Genomic DNA, 25,043 nt, shown 5'->3' with positions numbered 1-25,043 from the left:
GGATCGCAAAGAGTCGGACGTGACTGAGCAACAGAACTGACTGACTGAAACTCGACAAGCTTTGATGATAGATTTCATATAATGCCTGGGGAGAGGAGGGTCAAGAATGACTGCCAGATTCTTGGCTGGTACAGTTGGGTGGACATATCAATTCTTGAGATACAAATTATGAATTCAGCAAGTTTGTGCATGGCATCTTGCTACATGCAATGAACAATATAGAAATTAAGAAGAACCATCAGTTAGTGTTTATCATGTGTCAGCCATGGTATAGACACTTAACATACAGTAACTTAATATACTATCAAGCCAAGCCTTCTGAGATGGGAACGTCAGCTCTTCACTAAGGGTTAAATGGTCTGGTACAGCAAACATCGCAGATTGCTTTTACAGGAGAGCTTTTACAGGAGAGATTGCTTTTACAGGAGAGAAGACAATGTGAGCAAGGAAGCCATCAGAAAAGAAAGGATTCAAGCAGAGATCTAAAGGTTGGGGGAGATTTTGTTGAGTGAAGCTCTGGGGAGTCAGGTCTGTAGATGGGTTCTAGGAGCCATGGAGACTCAGGCATGACGCCACCAGAAAGTACTTAGAAAAACAGCTCAGAAAAATTCGGGTAGAAAGGAGGGCCCAGATTATGAAGGACCTTGAAAGTCAGTCATTTGGATTTTATAGAGAGAAGACTTGACTAGGAAAGGAACATGACACTACATGACTTTGGAAAACCTGTCTGGCAACTGGGGAGTGTGAACATGGGTAGGCTTGAATCTCAGAAGCCAGCTTATTAGCATTTGTATTAGCTGGGTAATAGGTTAGAGTTGTGAACTAGCTAGAAGGAAAAAAATCATCCAGATTTAGTTTCACTGCATGAAAATAGAAAATGAGTCAAAGAAGACTAAAATTTCAGGATTGGAATCAAGGGAAAGATAGTTTTACAGTCATAATCAGAGGGGGGTCAGGAAGCAGATATCCATATACCTGAGATATTCCATTTACATGAAGCATGATACTAAGGATATTTAAAAATAGTGGTTTAGCTGTTCAACCACAGAGATCATTTAAGTTTTCAGAAAAATTATAGTAGATGATAGCTTGCAAGTTATGTATATGATGGATTTACACTGGGATGAAACGATAAATATAAGATTTGAGGGGAATAAAGTATGGTATTCTATTAAAAGAAACAACCTACAAGCCATTATGAAATATTGTGATTTTTAAATGAAATTGGTAAAATCAGAAGAAACCATTACATTCCACTCCAACTGTCACTTCATCACAGATGCAGCGAACAATCACTTATAAACAATAGTGCCAAGGATTCAACCTTTCAGATGAATGGGGCTTTGTTCCTGCCTTGGACTAGCTTTGTAATCATAACACAGGTTTTTCAAAAAATTCAAAATGTTGTGTTTAGTGGAAGGAAAGTGTATACTTTTTTTGTTTCTAAACACCATATATATATATATATGATATACCATAAATATATATGATATATATATCATATATATATATATATATCAAAACAGAGTAACATTGACTGGGAAAATAAAGAACGTTTACCAACCTTTCTGTTCCTTTCTTTATCTCAGGGAACTTCAGCACCTCCACATTATCCTTTGAGGGGTCGCACTTGATGGTGACCCTAGGATCACGGGACAAGTGTGTTCAACAGCAAACAGCCTCTGGTTACTGGTTGCTTCATTAATGACAATATGGACCAATGCACAGTATTTAGCAAGTGGTACGTGAGGAACCTTAGAGTCAGGTGATGGCACACCTAATCCTCTCGGGGGGCCTGCCAAGGGTGAAGCAGAGATATCAATTCTATTGTTCAGAATTCCTCAATTGAAGGTCCCCAGGAGTCTGAAAACTTAGAGAAAAGATATATGGGCTCCAGTAATTAACCACTGCCCTAACATGTTATACAGGAAAGCTGTGTGCGGGACACAAGCCTGCTTTGACTTTTGACCATGCACTTGGGTTAACACGTTCCTCCTCACTAGTGAAAATCAGATGCAAATGTTTTGCAAGGTGCATTCATTTCCACGGCAGACACGGAATTGTTTGCCTTTAAAAAAATAGATAGATAGATGCTTTGTCCAATGGGATAACGACTTCAGTTTCATGGACAACCTGGAGGTCTCCTGAATCTGCCCGAGTTTTGTGCTTTCCGAAGTATTGGCAGGGCTGCCGCGGGCTCTGGGCTGGCTAGGCTTAAAGGGTGTTCTCGGGGAGCTGCCCCCGCTCTCTGCTCTGCCAATGATGTGCCACTTTGCCTTGGGGCTCTGACTGCTTTCCTCCGAGAGGGAAATTCCTCTTTCATCAGTATGGATGCACTGTTTTCACACACCGCAAGTGCAGTGTTGCCGTGTCCGCCGCCCTATGAGGGCCCGGCTCAGACGAGCAGCGCTGACGAGCTGGCTGCCGATTGGCTGCCCGCGGCGGGGAGGGATTTGTCGGAAGGAAGGGCTGCAGCTTACAGCGACAGAGTTTAGACTGTCTTTGCTTCATCATCTGAAGGCAAAATTTTCCAGATACGGCAGACGGCTCCCAGAGTACAATAAGCAGGGAATGAGAACTATTTACATGGAAATTTCTTCCTCAGGATGCAGCGAAGAAACCGCGGCCGCTTGATTCTACCAGATGTTCCTGGGGTTACTGTAACAGAGAAGGAGACACAGAGCTAAACAAGGTAGGGAAATCGTCCCCCCGCCTCTCCTTTTTTCCCCCCTGAATGTTTGAAGAGTTTGCTGCAGTATGCTGCATTCCGTGTGTGTTGCTTCAGGAAGCCAGGGAAACCGGGTTCCACTAATTCAAACGAAATACTTGCGGGGGGGGACCCTGGAGTTTTACGTAACGTTTTGATTTGAAAAAAAAAAGAAATGGCCAAGCGTGAATCTCTGCCGCCTGTTTGGGGTGAAGCATAAAATGAGTTTTTATTTCAAAGAATAGGACCATTGATTACTCAACAGAAACCATTTGAATTCTTGGGGGCATTCTTATTTTCTGGTTCTAGAAAAATTTTTTTTTCAGACTGCCATAGTTAGCTCCCGAATAAATAAAGTTTACGTTGATCCTAAGATATGAAACCAGGCTCGTGATTAAGGGGGTGGCGGGGCGGGAATACTTCCTGGTAAATAATTATCGATGAAATGTTTTTTAAAGAAAAAATACATCGACTTATGGGATATTAGGGACCTACCTAGCTCTCCAATGCCATGGCTTTTAATTGAGTTTCAAAAGCACATTTTTAACAAGCCAGCTAGAGGTAGCTTTCTGACAAGTTTTCGATACTGTAGTTCAATGTTTACATTTCTTTTTCTGGCATGTCTGAGCCTTTGTTTCCAGCTTAAAAGTGGAACCATTATATTCAAAAGTAAAGCTGGGTTAATAATGCTTACTGCAATTATCTGATCTTTATGCATTTTTAATGAGAACACACAGCCAGCAGAATAATTTAATGAGGGCAGGCTAGCTTTTTAAAGCTGTGTTTTCACTGTGCCGAACCATATCAACTTTCTTGCCGAGAAGCAGCCGTGAGAAATGATGGAGAAGATTTATTTTTAACACACTTGGCCCAAGAGAAGGAAAGGATATATTTGTTAAAGAATTCTTTCTGCCCTTTTCCGTTTTAAATTTCTGCCAGGCATGAGGAAACTGTGCTTTTTTGTTAGGCCTCGGAAGCATATGTTTACAATAAATGTGTAACATTTTTAGAATAGTTAGCAAGCACTGAAGCGAAGAAAAAAAAATTTTTGACTTGCCTAACCACTACCATGGTGAATGTTCTTCAAGAAACACCGCTGGCCTTTGAAAAAGACAAAGGTTAAGTGGAAAGATATTTGTTGACTGAATAATATGTGCATTGTGAGGATAATAAAGTAAAAATAATAATGATAATGAAGAGGTTCTTAGATCCTCTAAAGAAGATGAAGTTTCCAGCCAGCCTGTCTGTTTTGTAAGGAGCAGTGGAAGTCCTCATTTAAATAAGGGCAATGCCACGTAGATTCTTCTAGACCCACTGTTTTTACTTTCAAGGAGAAGTGCAGGACACTCGCCCAGAACTTCTGACGTCATCTCCCAACTATTTTCTGCTGTGTGCTCTTTTATTCAAGCTCGTGGAGAGGAATATTTCTTTATGTCCTGGCTAGGAACGTTCGGACTCTTCCTGGGCAGGTCTTGAGTTATGCCTTCATTTTCCCGTCCTTTCTGAAATCCTGAACCGATTCTCCAGCAGAAATGGGGCATCTCCTCCTACCTGCCTGCTCACGTCGGGCGGGTCGTTTGTCGGCAGGGCTCTGGCTGAGGCGGGGAGTGGACCAGCTCTGCTTCAGGCCTCGGTCCCCTCAGCTCAGCCTGTCTCTTGGCACCTGGGCGGACATCACCTCCCAGGGGCCCCGTTGCCGCCTCCCCCCGGGGCCTCTCTTTAGGACCCAGGCTATGCCACCAAATTCACGGCTGGCAGTGATGGTGGGATCAGCTCCTCTGGTAGAAAGATCACCATGCCGTAGTGTCGATGGACCCAGGGAAGCGCGGTCCGGTACGGCAGGCGCTTCGCCCCATGTCACAAGTGGCAGCCTTGGTTACAGCGATCCAGGGACGGTTCGTCTCTAATAGGGAGCCTTTCGGGGAAAGAATTTCCATTAGAACAGCCTGGAGTTCTGGGGAGTTCCCAGCCCTAGTTTGCACCCTCTTTAGGACTGCTTGGGTTGTATAGCCTCTAACAAGCACCCATCTCAGTTTTTTTCTCTCCCTTAATAGAATTGATTAATACTTGCTACACTTCCCTTTATACTTCTAGCATTTTGAGAGACCTTGACCTTGCATCCAAAAAAAAAAAAGTTGTTTGTCTCTTGACACAGTGAGCTAGTTAAAAGGGATAAAACCATCCTATGAATGAAACTGTGGAAAATGCCTTACGGTGTTAAGATACAGAGTCATGGATACAGAACCCTTCACTCTACTTCACGTTCACGTAAAATTTTCTAGGGATATTCATCCTCAGACCACGACATAATTTCCAAGAAAATCAGAGCAGCGCTTGTGTGAGTGTTCTCCTTTGATCTTGTGCAATATTACTAGAAGCTGTGCAGACCAGATCCTTTCAGCCACAGGCCTTGTAGTACCCAAAGCATTTAGTGCTCTTTTTGCTTTGACTTAGTAGGAAATGTGTGCAAGTGGAGTAAGAGAAAATGAGAGGAGGGGAGAAAAATACGCTTGTACTGGTTGTGTAGTGTCCCTGGTTAACAGCCTGCCTTCTGCCTGCTAGTTGTTTTAATTTGCTGTTGCTATGGTAAAAACAAATCAATATCACATGGCTACCAGCCAGTCCTGCTCGGGGCGTGCCATAGAGACTGGAGATCAGGTACTCACGATTCCAAGCAAGAACTGGGAGGAGAGGTTTTAGGTACTGGGTTGAAGAGAATTCCTTATGGGGGACCGATGAGGCTCATGCTTGCGTGTGTTCTCTTCCTTTCTTCCTGCCGATAACAAGAAAAGATGGGTATTGTATGTCAACTAGATTAAAAAAAAAAAAAAGGAAAGGCATACTGGTTTGTTTACATTTTCCAAAATGACAAAACATGTCATCAACATAGAAGGAGGTGGCTCCCGTGGGAAGTGGTAAAGGATGCTGATTGCTGAAGAGGTGGGACACCTGCAGGGCATGTTGGTTGTAAAAACGGAGTTTGGGGTCTTGAGCAGCTCCAGGTACAGCGCAGAAGAGCCGGTGGGTCACAAGCCATTGCGGTTGCCGTATCAGACAGGGAAAGCCACCTCCTCTGGGGAGCAGGTGGGCGGGGTTGGGTGGGTGAGGGGTGTTGTGGAAAGGTGGGAGGTGGGAGGCACCAACCAACGTCAGCCTGTAGCCAAGTCCCCAGAAAGCTGGATGTCCAGGGCAGAAGCTGGAGGGCAGAGCACCACAGGGGCCCGGACACTGACCTCTTGTGAAACCTGCCTGAGCCCCAACCTGAAGGCCCAGCAAAGAAAGAGAAGTGGCTGTGAAGAGACGTAAAGATGTCACATGCCTGGCCATCCTTTCTGAAATGAACCAGGTGGGCACAGATGTGCATATGTGGAACAGGAAACTTGGTACTCCATGCTCTGCTTTCTTGCAGAAGAACCAGGCAGGAAGACTTAGTGGGGCTTTGTAAATTAGTTGCAATACTGTTTTTTTTTCTCCAATAGTGTTAAACATAGTTGTTTCTTATGTTTGTTTTTTGTTGCATTTTTTTTTTTAATATGTGCAAACGGTTACTTGTAGCTGTGATGATATTCATGGTGAGAAGCCCAGGGTGGCGTCATGGCTGGTCTGTGTCAGGCGTGTGCCTCCACAGCTCAGCATTGTTGAGCGGAAGCTGGGCCCGGCTCTGTTGCTGAGAGTGAACACAGGTGTGAAAGAAACAGAGGGTTTCTTCTGCGAACAGGAGCCACATTGCTGATGGTTATGTTTTTGGCTGGCTTGCTCCCTTCAATATGGCAGAAATGCTTGATAATAAAAATGGACCCACCGATGTTACCTTAGCGCACAGACAGAGAATGCATTGTCTCCGAGATCCTGGGTCGATGTGTTCCATCAATCAGTCGACAAGTGTTTATTAAACACGTCTTGGCTCTTCTGGCTTTTGCTGTTTGGTTAGAACAAGTCAATTACCTAATACCTGCCTCTGAGTATGTGCAAAATACAGGACAGAAAGAAGCGATGCAAAATTGTAAGTTTCAAAGACTTTAATAATAACTTTATTGGGTAATGTTAATTTCACATTGTTAACCATTAGACGTTAATTGTAGGTTTTGAGACAGTTTTGGTGTTTGGGGGAGGATTAAGAGAAGGAATTTTGAGTTTTAAATATCTATCTGTAATTTCTTCACTTCTGCTGTATTTCTCAGCATAATATTGTTTAAATAATACATAATGATGTGAGATGAGGAACAGGCATACAAGAATGCTGCCATCCAAATCCAAAATAGTAGGCCACTGAGAGCAATCGCCCAAGTCTCAGCAAGCTGAGAGTCAGCCCCGAAACGACTGGGGAACCTGGGCTCATCACCTGAAAGCCTCAACCGTCAATCAGCCAGAGGAAATCCTAGCCCCTCTCCCACACTCGTGAGCCTCAGGGTGGCTGAGATCTCACTGTCCCCATACCAGCCAGGAAACCTGACTCCTGATCCTGGAGAGTTAAAATTCCACACCCCCCACCCTGTCCTTTTTTAAAAGCACAGGTACTTAAAAAAAAAATCAATTTCTTTTTTTAAACACAAAATTTTGGTTTTGTTTTGTTTTTCACCCTAACATCAAAATTAATGTAAATTCTCTGGGCATTGACAAGCTGCGAGGGAAGGAACCTAGTTTGGGAAGAGTTAGTGAGCCTCAAGAATTCTTTTTAGCAATGGGTCCTGGCAGGCACATAGGTAGGTTCTAAGGTCTAGGAGCATCGAGGCAAGCTGGATGCCGCAGAAAAACTTCGGGGCAGCGCAAGTGAAAGTGAAAGTTGCTCAGTCATGTCCGACTCCTTGCAACCCCATAGACTATAGCCCACCAGGCTCCTCTGTCCATGGGATTTCCCAGGCAAGAGGATTGAAGTGAGTTGCCATTTTCTTCTCTAGGGGAATTTTCCCGACCCAGGGATCAAACCCGCGTCTCCTGCCTCTCCTGCATTGGATTCTTTAGCACCGAGCCACATAGATCAGCACACAGATGCCTTCAGAAGAATGGTTAGCCTATGTACATGTCCGTACCTTCTACGAAGGTCTTTCACAGACTTTATCTCAATTGACAGTTCAAATCTAGGTTTAGAAACTGGGAGCCTAAAATTAGAGCACTCCTGTGGGGACATGCTAGGTAAAGCTCCTGGCGGAGATGAGTTATAAACCGGATTTTTAAAACTTTTATTCACTGATTTTTTTTTTTTTCAGTGCTTAATTGATTTGAATTTTGAAGAACAGGAAAAACTTACAAGTGCCCCTGGAGCATGTGTGCATGTCTCTCTCTCCTGTCCTCAGATGCTTTCATGGACAAGGGCATTTATAACTAGTACAGTAGGCAGCCAGGTGCGGCCACGGAACAGGAGGGGCGGATGGTTGGCTTCGCTTTCCCAGCTCTGGCTGCTCAGAAGGCATTAGGGAACAAAACCATACCCTGGCAGCATGCCCCAACCCAGCCACACAGTCGCAGCGTGAGCCTGGCTGTGACTGGCAGGAAGGTGTTCTAGAACATAAAATTCACAAAATCATTGTCAGTGGCTTACAGGTCAGAAGAACCAAAGTCAGCCATGAAAGCAAAATTCAAAGTATTCCATTTTCCTAGGAGAGCATCTCATTGAGTTCTCTTAAGCCTGTTAAAGGGGTAGGGGCAGAAATTAATATTTTAGTGGCAAGTGTTATAAGCTGTTTTACACACGTATCTTGTGTATTTTGAACCTTAAAGGACATCCATGAATTAATGTTATCCCCACCAAGTTAGGGCTTCCCTAACTTCCCTAACTGGTGGCGCTGGTAGGAACCCACCTGCCAAGGCAGGAGATGTAAGAGATGTGTATTTGGTCCCTGGGCTGGGAAGATCCCCTGGAGGAGAAGATGGCAACCCACCCAGTAATCTTGCCTGGAGAATCCCCATGGACAGAGGAGCCTGGTGGGCTACAGTCCATGGGGTCGCAGAGTCAGACACAGCTGAAGTGATTTGGCACGCCCGCACAAAATGCAAAGTTAACGCTGACCAGTAGAAGTTCCGAAAGGTTCTGTAACATGCTGGCGATCCCACAGCTAGCATTTGGTGGAGCCAAGATTTAAACTCAGACCTGATCATACCTCCGAGTCCTATAGAAAGACAGCACTATGTTTTGTCATCTGAGCAGTTAAGACTGAGAAGATAAAAATAATCTGCAGAAAGAAATGAAAGCTCAAGGTGAAAGGAGGAGGTTTATTATTTTAGAAATCTCAGATATACTTTACATAGTTTACATTATGATACTAGCAGTATCTTACATCATATATCATTTCTGTTTTTATGCTTATCATATATCTTTTAATGGCCTTTTGTCCCCATCTTATAAATTCAAAACCAAACTTGCATTTTCAGTTAATTAATTGAGGTTAAGCCATGTGTTAAAAATCTCACTAACCAAAAAATGGAAAAGTTGATCCTCAAAACTATGGGGATCTGTGCAAATGATATTTAATGAGATAAAATAGTCTTTAAATGAAATTACACTGCAGTCTGACTTGGAGTTTTCTTGCAGTGGATGTTGTGATGTGGACTAGAGCCCAACCCAAGCAATTTTGGGGAAGATGGTATGTTTTTAATTAAGATATGGAATTGTTTTCAAAAATCTATAAATTTCTGGCATCTCAGATGCAAGCTCCAATTAATCAACTAAAAAGTATTGGTGAAGTATATATTATATCAGTGATTTACTACTTATAATTTAAAATTTTGGGGGGTTCAGGAAGGTAGAACTGCTTTTGGGCTGCAGAAGCAGATGAGACTTCAAGGAGAAGGGATATGTCCTCTGGCTCTGAATAGATGTGCTTTGTCTAGATCAGTGTTTCTAAAATGGGATATCTACACCCCAAGCCTAGGGTCAGATCGTTCCCTCGGTGAGGAAAGGAAACAGTTGAACTTAACATCTTATATATTATTTAGCTCATCCTTTTAAAATGTCAATTTCCATGTATGTTTCATAATGTATGTAACATATTAGTATTATTATGCAAGTATAACATTTTTAAGTAAGTAGATAACCTTATAATAGTTGTTCTTGCACAGAAAGGAGTATTTTGCTGATGGGGTGGCATGCTTGGGTGCTAAGTCATTTCAATCATGTCCGACTCTTTGTGACCCCATGGTTGTAGCCCACCAGGCTCCTCTGTCCATGGAATTCTGTAGGCAAGAATATTGGAATGGGTTGCCATGCCTTCCTCCAGGGGATCTTCCCAACCCAGGGATTGAACCCATGTCTCTATGTCTCCTGCATTGGCAGGTGGGTTCTTTACCACTAGCACCACCAGCGGTATGTGATCCAAAATGTTTGGAGAAGGCAGTAGTCAGAATTAGAGAAAGGAAAATTATCTCAAGGAGGAACAGCTTGATGTGAGGGCCAGTGTAGAACTGAACTTTGAAGAACAGGGATTAAATATTGGGGAGTAGGGGAAATAAGTTTATTTTCTGACTGATTTTTATTGGAGTGTAGCTGCTTTACAATGTTGTATTTCTGCTGTGCAGCAAAGTGAATCAGCTGTACATATACACATATGCACTCTTTTTTTAGATTTCCTTTCCATTGGGGTCAATGCAGCGCATTGAATAGAGTTCCCTGTGCTATACTGTAGGTTCTCATTAGTTGTCTACTTTATACGTAGTATCAATAGTATGTATATGTCAATCCCAATCTTACAATTCCTCCCACCCAGAAATTAGTTTAGATGGAGTCAGAGAAAATCAGAATATGGAAGAACTAAAGAGCCCTGTGGTGACTCAGACAGTAAAGAATTTACCTGCAATACAGAAGACCTGGAAAGGGCATGGCAACCCACTTCCAGTAGTCTTGCCTGGAGAATTCCATGGACACAGGAGCCTGGTGGGCTGCAGTCCACGGGGTCACAAAAGAGTTGGACACAACTGAGTGACTGACATTTTCACTTTCACTTTTCAAAGAGCCACGTGGAGGAGTTTCATTTTTTTAACATCACATCTAATGCTTTATAAGGATTGAGCTTGTCAGCTCAGGTCAGAGGTTAGAAAATTTGTAACAAGTGATGCCACCGGCCAGAAAACTTCTGCAGTATTTCAGACCTCCTGTGGGAAAGGAGTTGGAATAGAACAGCAGTGGGAGAATGGAGGAGAAAGGGCAAATCTAAAAGGTGTCTTGAAGGAAAAATAGCAGAGACTGGTGAGAGCTTAGAAGAGTCAAAACAACGTTGGAGTTTCTGGCAGGAGAAATATCTGTGGGATCCTAACAGAAAATGGGGGATGGGGGAAAGGGGGCCAGTCAGCGGGAATGGGGTCAGGAGAGGGAGAAAGGATGAGTTTTGAGTCCTGATCATGGTGTTTTAGCTAATGATGGGTCACCCAAGTGGGTCATCCATAGACATCTGACAACGTAAAATGGAGAAAAGCTTAGGCACCAGGCTGCAAATGTAAACTAAGACACACCCGTATGGAAGCCATCGTGGAGGTCAGGAGCGCTCACCACGTCCAAGAAGAAGGGAGCGTCAGTGGAGGCAGGCCAGTGACCAAGGATGAGCCTTGGGGAGACTGCCAGGGCCCAGAAGAGAGCAAGAGGTAGCAAAGAACCACGAAAACAAGTACCCACAGAGGAGCAAAACTGTCTATCAGAAATGAGTAACTGAGACGGTTAAGCACATACCTGCTAAGCACAGCCTCCACGGCTCCCGGCTCATTGTCCTGCCACGGCTTCCCTCTCTGACGTGAGTGCTCAGGCCATGGCCCTCCTGGAGGCAGATACCAGCTCACTGCCATGGTGAGAGCAATAGAACACCAGATGGATAAAGAGAATCTCCTCCTATGTATGTGTGTATATATACACACATACATAGGTATATATACACACACACGTATATATCTCATATCTCATATATATCATATCGTATATATATCATGTGTATCTTATATATATTATCCTCTGCCACCCTCTTCTCGCCCTTGCCTTCAATCTTTCCCAGCATCAGGGTCTTTTCCAATGACTCAGCTCTTCACATTGGGATGAGATGGTTAGATAGCATCAGCGACTCAATGGACATGAATTTGAGCAAACTCAGGGAGAGAGTGAAGGACAGGGAAGCCTAGCGTGCTGCAGTCCATGGGGTTGCAAAGAGTCAGACACGAGTTAGCAACTGAGCAACAAAAACAACACACACACGCACTCACATACACTTGAATATTTAGAGTGAGTCTTCACTAATAATCAAAAGAAATCATTTAAAACCGCCAATTATCAACATGCATGCATCTGTATCTCAAAATATACATTCTGAGGGTCTAATTGGTTAGACAGTCATTCCAGAGTGATTGGAGGTACCGCTGGACACTAGGCTCCCTGTTGTTGAAGACCAGGGTCCATTCATTCCCGGCTCCAAGGTCTCAGTTGAATCAGCCGTAAGGGCTGCCTTGAAAGAAATGAGAAGGGACCCACGTGCCTACCATGAGAAAGCCAGAGCAGCCCTCCTCAGACCGTCCTGTGCACACCACTTCCCTGGGGATCTAAGTGAAACGGTACAGAGTCTGATCCAGTCGATCCAGAGTGGGGTTTGAGGCCCTGAGTGCCTAACAAACCCCCAGGTAAGGAAGATGACCCTCATGGCTGTCCGGAAGGCTCTGCAGTGCTTTGCTGGCATGAACATCGATGGTGGTGGATTTCTGAGTCAGATGGTTTTTGTGGAGCCTCTGCAGGGCTGAGGGCCGGGACTTGCCTCCTCCACACAGGAGGCCTTTCCAGGCTGCCCGGGCTCAGACTGGAGCTAAGGTTGAGTCTGTCCCACGAGGCTGGCCACGACACTGCTAAGGTCCAGGCTGTGAAGGTGGCCGTTCGGCGTTTCCAGCATCCCTGTGGTCACAGCAGCTGATGTCTGTGGATGGCCCCCGTGCCCGCAATGGCTGTCTCTTCTTTGTGGACACAGACTTTCACCAGTTCCCTAGGAGACTTACTCACCGCCTCCAGGGAAGGCTGGTGTGTCTGTTTACACGTCTGCTCCAGAGATATTTTTTTTTTCCTACCAAATATCTATGTTCAAAATCAGCCATAGACTTTTTCCTCTTAATGGTGGTCAGAGCCAGAGCCTGCAGGCCCAACGGCCTCAGTGGATCAGTCTGGGGACCCCTGACCAACTCAGCATTTCCCTTAAGATAATGCTGGTTCTCCCTACAAAGAACAGGAAGAGTATAGAGGAAGTGTTATGTGCAGTTAACATTTAAAAAATGCTAGTTCTGAAGTTGTGTGCAATGAGTAAAGACATTAAGTGAGATGGCAGCTGTCTTAGATGGTGGCTTCAGTGAACATCCAGGCCTGACCGTGGACAGTCTGAGGTCTTGTTTCATGTCCGTCTTTCTTTCCTTCCCTTGAGGGCTTCATTTTTCTGTTTGTTCAGCCTGGGGCCTCCTCTTTCCTGGGCCAGGAGTCCTGCTAACCTGATTTAGAGGAAATCTGCCCTGCCCAACTGCCCATTAGTCCACACAAAGATGGCCAGTACTTTTATGCATTTTTAATTTACCCAATAACCTTTGAGGGCCAAAAGGCACCAAGTTTTTATTGAGTTTATTGAGTGCCTACTATATGCCAAGCCTTCTGCTGAGAGCTTTATGTGCATCAAGTCAGCTAAACCTTTTTATGAAGAGAACGAAGTCCCAGGAGGCTGCATTCTTTGCCAAGGTCACACACGAACAAGCGACAGAGCAAGTCCGAGAGTCCAGTTGGCGCGCCTCCAAACACCAAGACCTTTTCCAACGGCGCTTCCTCAGGGGGTAGCAACAAAAAGGGGATTTGCTTTAGAAAAACTTCTCTCATGTTTGCATGAACCATTAGCAGAATTCACTAAACGGCTAAGTAACACGCAAACAGGCAAGTCCTGGCAGGCTGCTCCGGCATGAGTTTAGCATTAGCCGTGAATCAAGTCCTCACAGAGGACCTGGGAACTCACCCAGGACGCTGGAGCATCGTCTCCGTGACACGCTGTGAAGAGTGGACCTCTTCCTCACCCCGAGTTTCTGCTGTGTCTGTGTGCGCATGTGCAGAGGAAGAAGCTTAAGGAAAGACCTTGGCCAAGGTGTCCTCCAGACGCTGTCAGTGGATAACATGCAGTGGTGAGGCCTGTACAAAAGTGAGATGATTTGTATTGTGGTTTTACCACCTGGACTTTGCTGTTGTTGAGTCGCCAAGTCACATCCGACTCTTGCGACCCCATGGACGTTCCTCACCATCTCCCGGAGTTCACCCAAGTTCATGTCCCTTGAATCAGTGATGCTCTGAGGACCTGGAAGACCCTTTGCCTTTCCGTCAGTGTCTCCGTTTCCAGGCAGGGCTGTTCCACTCACGCGGGTCACCCGATCTCCAACAAGGATGCGTGATCCTCCTCTCTGGCTGCATCCCCTGGCCATCCTCACGTACCAGGTCTCCTGTCTTGCTCTGCAGGCTCCTGAGCTGACCCGTGGCCTCTTCTCTCTGCCAGGGTTGTACCTGGCATCCCTGCTAAATGGCATACGGAGGTCCCACGTCTCTAGGGTTCTGGTCACACCTGGCTCTCACCTGGGGGAAAGGGTGGTTTATTTACCGCCTCAGGAAGCCCATCATTTGAACCCTGCAGTATCAGCTTCCTGGCAGCCACCACAAAGACCATCCCCTCAGGAAACAAAACAAACCCTATCTCCAGAGTTTCCTTGTTTCTTTTCTTCAAAGTCCCCTGTTGCAACTAAGCTGCAATTAAGAGGCAGGATCAAAGGCACTGGCGGCCTCTGGGGCTGTGGGACCCACGCAGAGCTTTGCCCGTTTTTAACTCTTTGCTTTCTGTGACCTGCTCCTTCCACCGCGTCTTTGTTCCCCTGGGTGCTCAGGTATCTGAAGGGGGAGTCGAAGGGAGACGGTTGGAGTTGGTGGAGCAGCTTTGCACACCTTCCCCGATTCTGAGGGCCACACAACTGACAGAACCCCAAACATCAGATGAAAAGCAGTGGGGTGCCCCGTTGGAAGGAGTTGGTGGGGTTCCTGTCTACCCTCCACCACGGTACTGTCCGGCAGTTTCTAACTGCGGCTTGTCCATCTCGACGATCACGACCCCATGATGCGTGCAGACCACAGCCTTTCAGTATAAAATCCTTCCCTGTGCTGAGATGCGGTGTGACTCCCCAAGCCCTCCACTGCTCAGCCCGTGTTCAGGCCTTTGGGATGCCCCCAGAGAGTCAAATAGCCCGTCAGCAGGTGATCCCCTTCATGTAGTTAAAGACAAGTAAGCTTCCTCCGATAGGAGCCGTTAGCGCCGCCGGTTATTTTCAGGAAGTGATACTTTTATTTATGCAATCTAAGACCCGCAGTGTTTCTGGCAGCTTTGTCGTATTGGTGAGCCTTATCACTGCTGTACTTGAACCTTGAACCAGCTGTGGGAGAGAAAGGGGTGAGGTTCTCCATGTTCCCTCAGCTCTGTTCAGGCCTGAGTGCAGTGGGGAAAAACTGATGGATAGGGGCAGGATGGGGGAGGGACAGTCCGCTTCCCCGATGGCATGGAATGATTGAAAATTGATTTCCGTTCCAACGGGAGGCTTTAGGCACCTCCTGAAATAGCAGGCGAGTTCCTGGGCATTGACCTGCAAAACTACCCGTAGAATGATTGATAAATATAGATAAGAGATAGATGATAGATTTAGATTAATATATAGATAACACACTCATATTATCTATATAATACATCACATCTGTTAATCTAGATGAGGCTTCCCTGGTGGCTCAGATGGTAAAGAATCCGCCTGCAGTGCTGGAGACTGAGGTTTGATCACTGGGCTGGGAAGATCTCCTGGAAAAGGAAATGGCATCCCACTCCAGTTTTCTTGCCTGGAGAATCCCATGAACAAAGGAGTCTGGTGGGCTACAGTCCATGGGGTCGCAAAGAGTAGGACACGACTGAGCGACTAAGCGCGCGCACACACACACACACACACACTGATCTAGATATTGATTAATAAAGATACAGATACAGATAGATATAGATTTAGGGTAATATATGTAGATCGATGGTTATAGATATAGATTAATAATTATATACACAGAAGAGATAGGTAGATAAAAATGTAGATAAATGTATATACAAATAGCTATAGATATAGATTAGTGTATATATATAGATAGATAGGTCTAGATTGATGGATAGATGATAGAATGATAGATACACAGTTTGAACACCACACTGAGGCACTTTTCAGAGGTAAAGTACCTGGTTTGGGGTTGTGTTGTGCTGTGTTTGTCTTTGGTACAACAGAAAGGTGATCATTTTAGCAGTAGCTCCGAGCCCTCCCAAGTTTCTCTGCAGCTCTCAGCACAGTCCTTAGCGGCTTAGACACACACTCAGCCTTCAGTAGATGCCAAGGTCACCGAAGGAACTAATTAATCCCAGCTCCCGTCGACAGCAGGCTGCACTAACCCGCCCTCCTTCCTCGAGCAGGAGAAAGCGGGAAGGATTTACTCCCTCCATTCTGCCCAGGCCTACTGAGGGCCGCCCTGAGCAAATAAAGAGAGGCAGGGGAGGTTGGTAAACCATTTTCTCAATGAGCTGACCAGGCTTCATCTAGAGAAAGCCCAGAGAGGGCCTGTTTTAAGACTTTAAAACTTGAGGGGAGATAAGCCCGCCAGTTTTTCTTAGGAAAATTCCCAGGTTGATATTTAACCTGAAGGTCCCTGGGTTCCTACTCCATCACAACGCTGCTTTTTTTTTTTTAAATACTAGTTTCACTAATGTCCTTTAAACTCAGCCAACCATCTTTGCTGCACTGAAAATTTGCCTTTTTAATTGAAACTGCAAATTTTCCAGCTGACCACGAGGGAGCATGAAATTTTTTCCCCCTCGGGGTGAAGCTGATGTTGTATAACCCAGACCACACTAAATAATTGATCAGAGAAATTCATTGAGGGGAGGGGTGATTTTTGGCAACACCGATGGGCCAACCGCTCAAAATGGGAGGCTGGGGAAGGTTGCGATTCAAACGTCAGGGATCCGCGAGTTAATATCTGTCCCGTTAGCCAGATACGTGTTGGGTCTTGAGTTAATTGTTCTGCGGCTGCGGATTTTTATTTGAAATTCTGATCCTTTCCTTTAGGGCAGAAAGTCACCGAGAAGGTCTGACATGGCCCGCGTGCCGTATCAGGTCAGCAGTCCATGATCAGTGGGTCCTCCCAGGCCCCCTGAAGCTTCTAGCACAGGATGGGCATAAGCCTGGAGTTAGTCTCCCCTTACACAGTTTGGCAGAACCAGCAAATCCTGGAGTTAGGTTTGTGACACTCTCCATCTTGTTCTCTGGTTCAAAACCAGAAAAAAAAAAAAAATCAAAACCATATGTGCAATACAGTATCAGGCTTCCAGTGAACATTGTGCTAGGAAATAATGATCGGAGACCTAGCCATGAATCCGAAGGCTTGGGAAGGGGGAGCCGACCTGCCCCAGCAGGTAGGGACGGGTGATGCTGTGTGCTTCCTTTCTCAAAATGGCACGTCGCTGGAAGGCGTCCAGCCTCTAATGGGGAAAGCAGAGAGGCTTCATCTACTGACTTATTTCCCTCCTTCACATCTTCCTTCTTCCCCTCACATTTTCAGGATTGAAAATTAGAAACACTTTTCTCCTACACACAAAATTACTCCCTCACACACACTTTTTTTTTTCTGCTTTGAAATGGCAATTGCTGCCAGAAAAGGTCTCTCTCTCCCTCTCTCCCCTTTTTAAAGTATTTATTTATTTGGCTGCACCAGGTCTTAATTGCAACACGTGGGTTCTTTAATTTTCATTGAAGCACGTGGGACCTCTTTAGTTGCGGCAAGTGGGATCTAGTTCCCTGACCAGGAAACGGACCTGGTCCCCCTGCATTGGGAGAGCAGAGTCTTAGCCACTGAATCGCTAGGGAAGTTCCCAGAAAGAGGTTTCTCAGAAAACACATGCTGTCCTGGCCAGAACAGTCGAAGGGCTGACCAGCTGTAGCCAGCTAGTTAGACATGACTAGCGAGGGAGAGGGCTCACCCTTTGTGGAAAGCAAGATATGATGGAAAGAGAAGCCAAAGGTGTATCCAGGGTCCTGCTAGGAGTTATTGCCCAATCTGGGTGTGCATTATCCAATGTGCTCAACTGATGGAAATCCAGCGAGCTGGACACTTAGGGTAAGGGGTGAGGCCTTTTGGTCTTTCCTGCCTTTAGGAAGAAAGTTTTAAATGTAGCTGGTTGTCTGGCACTGTTCTAAAGGGAGAACTAGTCGGAAGGTCCCCCTATTTCCTTCTTTTATTTCCACTCAGCGTCTCCCCACCTTGGCCTTCCCTGGTGGCTCAGATGGTAAAGAATCTGCCCGCAGTGCAGGAGATCCAGGTTTGATCCCTGGGTCGGGAAGATCCCCTGGAGAAGGGAATGGCAACCCACTCCAGTATTCTTGCCTGGAGAATCCCATGGACAGAGGAGCCTGGCAGGCTACAGTCTGTAGGGTTGCAAAGAGTCGGACATGACTAAGCAACTAACAGACACTCCCCATCTTACCTCTTTCTCTCCTAAACTTCTGAACTTCCGAGATGGGGCTCCATCTCCACCAATAACAAGAATCGTGAAGCCATATAATGTCTTACTCCTTGGCCAGTGGAAGTTAATGCTTCAAATGCAAACTTGAAATCATCAGTGAATAATAACGATGATAATCATGATGGAAATCATAAACATAAGGCCACTTTGTCATGGTGCACATTATTATGTGCACTTTTCTCTCCCTGTTTTTGCTCTTTTTACAAACACATGAAAGTTTTACTTCAAGGACTTTTTGAAAAATCTTATTTGTTAGTCAAGATTAGTGGAAGAAAGGGACACCCTGGGGACCACAGATGACAGTGCCCTTTGCCCTTTCAAGGGATTGCAGGTCTCAAAAGATAAATAAGGGTGGCTGAGGGTAGCCAGGATCCAGAGCTTGCGGATTGTTAACATAAGTTGGAATCCTGGGTTCCCTTAGTTAGGATGAACAGGAGCTACCAGGTCACTTGGAACTTTGATCTCCTGGTTGGCATAAGTCCAGATCACCATGCCACATCTTGGGGCTTTTGTGACGACCTGGTGAAACAAGGTAACCGGAAGTACCCTGCACGCCGTGAAAGCCCCAGTGTCGGAGAGAGAGCGGATCGCTGTTAATTTAGTCTTCACCTGTTTGGCCAGGGCACATGTATTCTATTGAGTGAAATTTTTTTGGTAACAGAAAAAATTGCAGAGAAAAAGAATGCTGTGTGTAAGGTCAAGGTCTTTGGTGTTCCTCGTTTCCTTTTTTCTCATGGAATTTATGCTCTAGAATAACAGATAAGATATATAAGTAAATCTTCACGGTGAAGGTAATCCATGCCACATGGGGGGTATAAGGTGCCTTTCCAGGAGATTAGCTGTTACCCACGTGAGTCAGGGAAGGCTTCCTGGAGGAGACAGCCTCTGATGGGCGTATGAAGGAAGGGCCAGACCACAGGTGCTGCATTCGAGGAGCACCCAGGCTGGTGTCCACAGAGCAGGAGGCAGAGTCCAGGAAGTGCTCATGGGGGCACAGCTGAAATGTTTGAAGGACCCTGAATGCCACGCTATGAATTCTGAACTTTATTCAGAGTGTGAACCGTTTGTGAGCAGGTGAGTGATGGGGTGAGACCCTGCTTGAGGGGGATCATTCTGTAAGCACAGCTTAGAGCCAGCATTATGAGCACCCAAGCGTCATGGAGGCACAAGCTGGAATAGTGGCAGTGAGACTTGGTGGGAGGTGATGCCCAGATACAGGGGCAGCATCCTAAGATGGTGGGCAGGACTCACGGGAGCGGAGGGAGAAGCAAGGACTCCATGAACTGAGGTCGCAGGAACCTTCGTGATGCCAGTGAGAACCCCGCAGAAGGAGTGGGGAGGGAAGGAGATTGTTCTGGATCATCGGAAGATTGAAGTGAAGCTGCAGTGTCCTCCTGGAAGTGTAGGTCATGGAGTGCAGAGCTCCGTGTCATTTGAGACTCATCCACAGAGGAGCCGTACCTGGGCTCATAAAAGGAGTTGAGATCCCATAAGGAAGCAAGTGTGACCTAGAACGTGGGTGACAGCACAGGCTTGGGGAATGATAACAGTTGAGGGGATTTCCTAGACACACTCCCACAGGCAAAGAAACCCAACGTGAAGAGCATTTCAGAGGACAGGTGCTCCTTGAAACAGGTGTGTGAGCCTCTGGACATCTCCAGCTGCCTTTGGGTCTGTGAGAAGAGATTGGGATGTCCACTCTGCCCTAGAAATAATGCTGATCAGTGATAACAGTGATAGCAAGGCTTCCCTGGTGGCTCAAGACAGTAAAGAATCTGCCTGCAGTGCAGGAGACCCTGGTTTGATCCCTGGGTTGGAAAGATCCCCTGGAAAATGGGATAGCTACCCACTCCAGTATTCTTGCCTGAAGAATCCCATGGACAGAGGAGCCTGCCAGGCTCCAGTCCATGGGGTTGCAAAGTCAGACATGACTGAGTGACTAACTCAACACAATGATAACAGTATGAATGTGTATCACTGTTCATCATCCTGAGACCAGATGATAATGGAAGATAATGCCAGATCCTAAACAAAGTTCAGAGAAGATGAGAACTGAGGCAGATGCCACAAGAGGCATTTTTGGAGCTTGGTGACTGGGCAGCTGATCAGCAAGGAACCAGAAGAGCGGAAAGTTAAAACATCCAGGGAGGGGGTGTGGAGAATTCAGAGCAGCCACAGGAGAGATGAAGTAAGCAGAGGGGAAACAGGGTTAAGATAAGAAGGTGTCTGTTCGCGGGAAAGTGGGCCGGGCAGGCAGATGGCACCTGGTGTGCCTTGAAGCCAGAGGAGGCTGCAGTGGATAGACAGGCTGAGACCACCAGGGAATAATAGTGTTTGAAAATGTATAGAAACAGGTCTGATCCTGCTGTGACAGGAAAGGGGAAAATCATCAGATATGTTTGAAGGAAGGCAGGTATGAGCTGAGGTTTAAATGCTTCTCCAGGGAGACTCTGAGAGACCTTTGCCTTGAAATGAATCTTTCGCTATTCAAAGCAACCATCATGGGTTGATGCCAACATACTGCATCGATCCCCAATTATTAATTAAAGATGAGCCTTGCATCATTGAAGGCTTAACTAAAATACAGTGACCGCCACTGCTTTCTAAAGTGCCCCGCCGATGTTATTTGTTGTTCCTTTGTTATTTAGTCGTTCTTCTTAGCTGTTCCCTTTATCTCACTGGGTTCAGCAAATAGATAATTCATGGGCCTAGCACTCTTTTTCAAGATCACAGTCTATCAGTAGAGATGTTCACGTGTGGAATATTTTTAAAGCCTCCTTATTTGAGCAACCTCCATGCAGTTGAAACCCATGTCTGGTAAGAAGTAGGTGTTCAATAAATGTTTGTGGGACATGATTCAGTGAAATATTTTTTAACTGAGACAGCCCTTTCTAGAGATGATTATTAACCGTGAGTCGTACTTACAAAAATGCATAGTCCATCATCCACCCAAATATACCCAGAAGTTTCTATCACAGACGCAGAGAGAATTCATCCCCTGCCCCCCGCCACTAGAGATTGTGTACATTTGTATGAAATTGTCTTTTAGTACTGAAGAGGGGCCAGCTAAACCTTGACCCCTTCAGCCAGAGCTCTTTTTTTTTTTTTTTTTTCATTTAAACATCAGAGAAGAGGTATTGCTGATGAAGGCAACAGAGATATCAAGGGTGAGATGCATCAACCAGGGAGTTATCTGGAGCGCCCTAACTTTTAAAATAAGTCTCAGTTGCTTAATTGCTGTAGGACAGAGCCTTCTGATTACATTCAGCTGCACGGAATGTACAGCACGTCTCACAAAATGGATTGGCCTATTTATTCGCCCTTGAGGGCCACTTGAAAACTAAGTCAAAGATAAACATGCCCACAGTCCAGGCCAGAATGAGCTCTTGTAGCCATTGGGACAAGGTCATATTTCTGTAACCACATGGACTGCCCCACCCAGCTCTGTCCATAGGAGAAGAAAGAGGTTATTCTTTCTGAGTGCATCTCAAAATCCCTTACTGGTTACTCCAAACCCTGGTTTCACCGGCTGCACAGACTCTTGGGAAGCTTGTTAAAAGAACAGATAACAGATTCCTAGGCCTCAGCCTCTGAGATTCCAACTTGAGACGTCCTGGGTTGGGACCCAGGAATCAGCATTTATTGCAAGACCACAGAGTGATTTGTACACAAATAAGAAAGAGACCTCCTGGCCCAAAGGTTAAGAGAGAATTCAAGCCCTACGTTCATATTCTGGCTAGACCACAAACTAAATGCACAACTTCAGGCAAATTAAAAAATGTGTTTGAATCTGTTTTCTCATCTTTGAAATGAGGGTAGTCATTTCCACTTCTCGGGATGATGGGTAGAGCTATAGATTACACACATAGAGAACTGGGTTTATTCTCTACTGCACAGAATAAACACTCAGTACAGAATATTTGGGTATATTTCTCTGGGTGAACATAAAGCTAGAGGGGACTAATCCCCAGCAAACGCTACAGATCCTCTACACAATTCCGGAAAGAGTAGGGCTTCACCATGATTTATTCTGCAGTTTCTCCAAGTCTTGCTATCACTCACCAGGAGTTCACTGTTTTCCCAGCAAAATGCAAGAAGGCTTTATATTCTACAAAATAATACTATACCAGACTTTTGGGGAAGACTTATATTTGGTAGGGATGATAAGACACTGGAGCATGTTACCGTGAACTAAAGGAATGTTTCTGCTTTGAAAATGGGAGGACTGGGCCACTTTCGAGAACTTTCATACCATGTGTGTATGAAAGTGGAGCTCTTAGCCCAGCTCCCTGATCGCCTGTGCCTTGAGATGTTTCGGCAAAGATAAAGGTGATTCTGTCCCCACTCAGGCTGCTGTTAGGTCATTCAGACAGAAGGTAACTGGCTCACATGGAGACCAAACTCCTGATCTTACACTTTTGGAATGAATGAATGAGCAAATGAATTTCCTCTGAGACCCAGATATACACCCAACAGCTGCCAGTTCATTTTGGTCCTCTGGTCCCTGAGGAAAGGATGGTCCTTTGTTGCTTGGAGAATAAATAAGCAGAGATTTCTCCAAGGTGTTTCCTGCAACCACACACTCCTTCCTTCCTGGATGTAGTGACCCAGTTGCCTGTGTTGGAAGGCTCAATGTCACATGTCCAGTTTTTTTCCCACTGAGAAGCCATCAACAGCAGAAGTATTTTCACAAGTTAGGTGCTTGCTGGCGCTCCAGGTCATGAGATCTGGGTCACACACAGACAGGAGGAAAGAAGTGTGGAGCTGAGTCCATTTGATCTATACACAGGGAGCAATAACAGAAAAGTGAAAAAGAAATTTTAAAAGTGGGGGTGGAATGCAGAGAGAAATTTATGATACTCTGGGATAGAAAGTCTCAGTTTCAGCTCAGGATATCTACAGATCTTCCAGTTCATTGTGAATCATTTTCAAGAGGCTCATTCTCTCTACTTAGAACATACTGATTAAAAGCCAACTGTGTGCCTGTCCGCAGATGCTTCAGAAAGCAAGCAAAACAAAGATGATTGATAGCCAGCAGTCGCACTGAGGTGTTAAGACACACACATGCATACACATCTTGAACACACACACGAGCACACGATGGAGAATCTGACTGTAACTCTGTTTGGATTAAGGGCCCCAGGCACTTACTGCTTAATCTGCGGAGGGAAAGGCCATCAGACTTAGACCAACTGGGCCTGACTCCAATTGGAGGGGCCCCGGGTTGAGAAGGATGCCTGGATTTAGATAACTTTGAAGGAGAGCGGAAGCCATCCCATATCAAAGGAAATGGTCCAAACAAAAGCCAATAGGAGGAAATGAGCTCTCATTGTGTGCACACATAGGGCTCCACAGAAAGGAAATTGCCTGATTCAGGACACTTCCGATGCCTCCTGAAGCTGCGAGGAAGACGTGTGTTCCCACAACCCGGAGAAGGTGTCTTTCTCAACCCAGGGCTGGCCACAGTGAAAAATGGGTAGGACTTTCGATTACAAAACATATCCTTGGAAGCCTAGACGGTATTTTCCTATGCTTCTCGTGATGCTCTTGGGTGTTTGTAGATAAGAAAACCTAGGGAGCAGGCACATAGGTAAAACTCATTCATTGTTCGAGGTCCATCAGCCGTCTGAGACATAGCCTGTGCCTTGCAGGGCCACCTCCACTCCACAAGGCCGCTGTTGGCTCCCTGGGGTGGATCAGGCCAACTGGGATGAGGTCCCTTGATCAGTTCAGGCCCCTCTGATAGACAATAGCAGCTTCAGCAGTCTTGCAGCCTGCTGTCATCCATCTGAACTACAGTCCTGACCTGAGCTTTTGATTTTGCAGGATACAGTGTGGTCCTGTCTGGCGCTTGTCCTGGGTGCCATGGGCAACACAGATGTATATATGACATTCCCAGTACTCAAGGGCTTTAGTGTCCAGAAGAGGATCAGTCATTCTAGTAAACAATAAGAAATAGGAATTTCCCTGGTCCCTGGAGACCCTGAAGTAGGGGTGGACTGGGACCCCTAAGAGTTGTTAAAAAGGCATGGAGTGAGCAGGACTTGTTTTTTTTTTTTTTTGCCTTTGTGTTGTTTGATTGACACTTTGAGTACAGTCAAGCTTGAGTCCGTGAGATGCTACTGTAAGTGGCATGTATTACGCAGTCATCCTCTGAAAGTGGTGCTGGTGGAATGAGAAATGACAGAAGACTTAAGTAGGGATCTATGCCCAGCGCCCAGCCAGTCCCCCTCCCCCTGGCTGAGAGGTTGCGCTCCTCTGGAGGGGTCGCCATTGGCCTCCACCTCAGCCCCCATAGCTTTAGCACAAGCTCAGGCATCCTCTCCTCCATCTTCCCCCACGTGACTGTCTGCAGTTGTGGCCAGGTAGCAGGTGCAGACAGTGGATGTGGGAGAGAAAGTGGATCACAGGCCAGTGCTCCTTGAATACATCAGGTTTCACTGCACCTTAGGCAGATGGATTTCCAGTTCACTGTGGAGGACGGAAAATTGAGGCCCTTAAATTTCCTTAGCAATTGCTCTCTACCCCTCGGGTCCTTTATTTCTTTGGTCAGTCCATCAGTCAGCAGACCCCAGGTGAGTACCCAGATGCTGTTCTGGGTGCTGGGCTAGAAAGAGGTGTTAGCCTGGCACCTGAGCTCAGTTGGCCCATGTTATAACCAGACTCACCATCAGCAAGGTCAACATCAAGGACAAGAGGACTGAAGTAGCAGGGTGGGGAGGGGGGTACAGTGGGCAGGAAGAGTGCCTTTCTGGGGCAGTGGGGGTGTGGGGACAGGG

At 45.9% G+C, this 25,043-nt stretch overlaps 1 protein-coding gene across 9 annotated transcripts in view; it reads left to right on the top strand.

Moving 5' to 3' along the window:
- Positions 1 to 2,441: 2,441 nt before the first annotated feature.
- MBNL2 (muscleblind like splicing regulator 2) overlaps positions 2,442 to 25,043 on the top strand; it is a 164,285-nt gene continuing 141,683 nt past the window's right edge. For 3 of the 9 annotated variants that reach the window (XM_070471495.1, XM_020905400.2, XM_020905404.2), the window contains exon 1: positions 2,444 to 2,692. The gene's annotated coding sequence lies outside the window, so the exon portion shown is untranslated. Of the gene's footprint in view, positions 2,693 to 25,043 lie in introns of all 9 variants that reach the window. The other 6 variants (XM_020905401.2, XM_020905398.2, XM_070471493.1 and 3 more) reach the window with 4 other exon arrangements.

The sequence above is a fragment of the Odocoileus virginianus genome, chromosome 8 (genome assembly GCF_023699985.2).
Source record: "Odocoileus virginianus isolate 20LAN1187 ecotype Illinois chromosome 8, Ovbor_1.2, whole genome shotgun sequence".
In the NCBI taxonomy this organism is placed as follows: Eukaryota; Metazoa; Chordata; class Mammalia; order Artiodactyla; family Cervidae; genus Odocoileus; species Odocoileus virginianus.
The sequence above is the reverse complement of the archived record's forward strand: the minus strand, read 5'-3'. Positions and strand labels throughout refer to the sequence as shown.